Consider the following 4961-nt stretch of genomic DNA (forward strand, 5'->3'; position numbering starts at 1 on the left):
AACAGCTTAACGTGGACGCATCGACGAACTGAGAACATTGTAATTTTGTTCAGTTTATTTTTGTAATAAGCATGAAAGTAAAGACAGGTACAGGTTTCTCCTGTCTCAGCTCATTATCTCTAATGATCACGCCCTCGCGCAGAGCGCTATTCATATGGTAATAATCTACGCGAGCCATGCGGACATGGTCAACGCCCCCAAACAATGGGACAACAAAGCATTCATTGTCAAGTTTATTGATTTGTCTGCGCTTTTGGATCATAACACGCTGCACATGTGCGGTCGATCAGCAGACGGTCCTATACAGAGAAAAACAACCTTTCCTATACAACCTTTCACTTTGAAATAAAGATCGTGATCCTGAAAATGAACATTGTGAAGAGCGACTGGGGAGCACATCGTTTCTGGCGAGTGAGTATATTGTTTCTTTCTTTCCTTAGGAAAATTTATCATGGTTTTACTATATTAAACGTGCAATGACCATGGTTTTGGGGCAGACTGAGCACAGTTTTACTACAAATACCATTGTTGTATGGTGGTTGTGGTGAGTATTTATTTTAAGTAGGCTATATGTTAGTATTTTTAATATTTGCCTATGGGTTGTACTCTGCACAATATATGCTAACAATCATTTACTTTTTCTTAGGAATGTGGCTGCATTACTGGTTCTGTTGCATGGTGAAAGATAGGACACATGCCAGACATGTGATGTTCATCAGTTGTAGATAAACTGTTTCCAAAAATGACAAAAGGATGTGCAACAACATGCTCAAAAAAAGCCTCTGACACTCATTATATATATTTTGATTATAGTGTGCAATATTTACTTTGTAAATAAACTGCAAATAAAACATCTGTTTTTTAAAATCTCCTAACATTCTTTCTCATCTCCACCTTGATAGGCCCATTAGGGGGTTGGATCTTTATATGCCCAGGTGTGAAGCACATCAATATTTGTGGCCATTGACACTCCCTCGCTGGCCTTTTTCACAACAAAAAGTGTCTTACAAAAGTTAAATCACTATATTGTTTTATGTGAATAAGTGAGCAGAATGGTTTTCACATCTTTTTGTAGCAAACTTTCTAGTCTACAACATCCAATACTCAAAAGTCTTGTGAATATATGTTTAGCATGAGTTTTCTGACCTTATTTAAGTGACCTTAAAAATATATTTTTATTAACAATGCATAAACATAATTTTCTCAAAAATGCAAGCACGTACATACATGTTGATTGCATATTATTTGTGCTCAACACAGTGAAATGAGACTTTAGCCATTAATTTGTTTATAAACAACTGAAAAAAGCACAAATGTAAGGGCAAGAGAAAACTTCTGAAGGGCTCCAAAACACCCTCAGACCCCAGAGTTAGTCACATGATTACCTTAAACCAATCACAGATATGTAAGCATGTACATTCCTAAATGACAAAAGAAGCATTATCTTTAAGTATAAACAAAAGGTGATTTTTTTTTTGGTGACAAAAGTTTATGTAAACTTTACATCTGAAGGTCTGTTAAACCTTAAAAAAGACAAAAATTAAAACATTTAAAAAACAAAAATAAAAACAATGTTTATATTACTCACGCATGTTTTATCTGTCACTTGCTTACACATTTTTCTTTCTTGCTTACTCAAATTTGAGTTGCGTCTTGGTTCATCCCAAGGCAAGATTTCTACTAATATGCAGTGACAGAGTGACAATTTCCTATTCAACGTAACAAATTTATTTAACAAACTGGCTGCACTCAATACAAATTGTGCTGATTTGATTAGTAGCTTGCTTCATAGGCTATTCAATTCAGTGTAACACTGAAGCCAGGAGTTAGCAACTTATCTTTCAGTTTCATTTCTTAACATCAATTTATTTTCAAGCAGGGCATAACTGGGTATAGTCACATATAAAGTACGACACTTTTTAAAATTTACGCAGTGCACGATGGCTTTTGAGTGATTTTACCACAGATATATTACAACTAAAATGACAGAAATGTGGCTTTCCCCGGTCGTTGTTAAGGTAGGCTACGTTAAACCATGTTAAAGCTATAACGGACTATGGGAGAGAACGCTTTACGTGATATTATTCACTTTATACGCTGAGTAAGAGCTCGTTCTTTTGACAGTAGCAAGTGTTTATTATAAGTAAAATTTGACAGAAGTTTGGTTTTCCCCAGTCGTTGTTAAGGTACGTTAAACCACGTTAAGCTGTTTCCTTATAATAGACTTATATGGGGGAGAAAACGCTTAACATGATATTATTCACTTCATCTGTGGAATAAGGTCTCGTTCTTTTGACAGTAGTTAGTGTTTATTACAAGTAAGGTTTGACAGAAATTTGGGTTTCCCTGGTCGGTGTTTAGGTACGTTAAGCCACGTTAAGCGTTTTAGAATGTCCGACTTTTAAGTCGGAATGTGAAAACAACATGGACACTCGCATTACTACAACGATTTGTTGGATTTGTATTATTAGAGCTTTCCGACTTGAGTTCACGTGCATTTTCTCAGTCGGGAAATTATTTTTCACGTGCGGTGCCGGTGAAGATGCTTCTTACATCCATTTCGGAGAACCAGAGGACAAATATTTCAATCGATCGTTCAGGCATGGCACCGAAATCTGCGTTCTGATTTGGTTCTAGTACATACCGGTTACATAGGTACTGTGCCATATTTGTACCGGGTTTCGGTACCCAACCCTACTTAAAAGTGTGTTTTGGATGTCTGGAACGCTAGTTATGACATGACTCAAAAATTACCAGTGAATGAAAAAATGTTTTTGCCTTTTGTGTACTGCCTTAATTGAGTTACTGCTAATATAACTGCTGGATAGTAATGCTTCAGTAGTTTGTTGAAGATCATAACTTAAAGTGAAACAAATGCCAACTAAAATTAGATTTATGTCTCGCATAACATTTTGCTTAACTGTTTATACATACAAATCATAGTAAAACTGACTATTAGTGTCTAAACCGTCCAGATTTCTTGATTTTAAACCATGACGTCAAGCACTAATGAAAGGAAAAGGCTGTACCCTGATGCAGACAAATACAAAAACAATATGCGCTGTTTTTCTCTCTCGCTGGAGTTCTTGTGCAAATATTAGGCTGCTGTCAACAGGGATGGTAGGACAAATAGCCTAGTTTCCCACCATTACTATTAGTTGTTGCCCCCTGCGCTTACATTATCAGTGAAATCCATTCCATTTGTTCAGCTTAGTTTGATTCACCGTGTTAGGTTTCTAAAAGATGAAATATGCCTTGTATATATTTCAGACATGCATTATATATGAAGAAAAATGTGCCAGGGGCCGAAATCAGGAACAAGGTATGAGAAATGGTGAAATGTATTTTTTTCCTCTTTGATGTTTTGCAACAATTCAGTTGTTTAATAAAAGGTTTGTGTCAAAATAAAAAGACTACCAAGCTTTCAATGTCAACCACTGATGATTAGAGCTGTAATTTTCCTCACATTAAACACAAAAGGTTGGTAAAATTCAGAGCACTGATAAGTAATCAACTATTCCCATCAGCACAAACATATAGACTCTCAGCCAAAGATCCATCCCCAGACAAAATGCTCACACATCTCTACATTTGCAACGGTGGAATAACAAAAAGTTGATATCCCCTTTGGACGGCACTCATTGAAGGTAATGAGCCTGACAGAAGTGGCTGCTTACTGAGCACGGTTGCTCATGATTACACTGACCCTTTGTTGCTCCATCTGACATCATTATCCCCCATCGCCATGGTCAAACTCCACAGTCACAGCTCCATGTGTGTCCATATCACAGCGAAGATATTTCCTGAAACCCAAAACAGGGTTTTTGTACAGCTAAACTGGACGCGAAAGACACTGGAAGCCTCACACATTCAAGTTACAAATGGCCACAACCGCTCTTATGTTAAGATGAATAAAGAATGTCAAATTATATTCACTCAGAATCAGCATCTTGTCCCCTTTTGAACTTCACAATTCTCTGAGGTAACATCCTCACAATCCACTTCAGAAAGATTTTCCTGCTCGTGTAGATTTGTGTCATATACCATATATCCAGCTTTCTATAGAAAAGGACAACAACATGGTCAACTACAATAGCACAGGCCTCATGAGAGACAAATGTACTCTTTGGCCTTGCTCTCCCTCCTCCTCCTCCACTTTCTTTCACTTGTACTCTTCGTCGAATCTGAAAACTGTCTACATAGTTTGGATCCAAAAGGCAATGAACTAATCTGTGACCTTTTTATATATGAGGGCACTGAGGAACTGTGCTCTGGTTGTGATGAAATTGTGAATGTGAACTGTGAATTTTAAAAAATGAGCTGTAAGTAGTCCATGTGTCATATCTTTGAGGTCATCTATATTCTAGTGTACTCTGAAAGTTATCAAAGTTATCTTTTAGCAGATATATGCTTTTGAAAATGACCTTTGTTTAGTGTCCCTCCGGAACACTAAACAAAAACACTGATGACTCATCCTGCACTATAAATTTATGTCCAATCAAATGCTTTCTGGAGTCTCTCCCCCTGATACCGCCTGCTACTGACTAGCATGTAGGATTAAGGGATCTAAAATATGGTCATGCAGAATAAGGCGTTAATATGTGCTTTTTAAGCAATAATAAACAGACAATAGTCTAGTAACATGCATGCTAGTTAATAGATGCATATCTGAGAATTGGTCTTAAAAAATAAGGTGATACGAAATGTAAAGTATACACCGATGCAACTTATCTGTCTTTTTTCTCTCTCTTAACAATAGAGTTGTGAACCAAGTGCGACTTGCAGTTAGGTGTGACTTGTTTTCTAAAGAAATATCTGTATTGTAGTCATATACTCTTGTATACACAATGTAAATTAGGCCTTGCAGTAGGGTTGCACGATAAATCGAAATAGAATCGAGATCGCGATTCGACAGAAGCTGCGATTGTCATGCGTATCTTTCAGTGAAGCACGGTTCTGTG

This window comes from Sinocyclocheilus anshuiensis, unplaced genomic scaffold (genome assembly GCF_001515605.1).
Source record: "Sinocyclocheilus anshuiensis isolate Anshui unplaced genomic scaffold, SAMN03320099.WGS_v1.1 scaffold58, whole genome shotgun sequence".
In the NCBI taxonomy this organism is placed as follows: Eukaryota; Metazoa; Chordata; class Actinopteri; order Cypriniformes; family Cyprinidae; genus Sinocyclocheilus; species Sinocyclocheilus anshuiensis.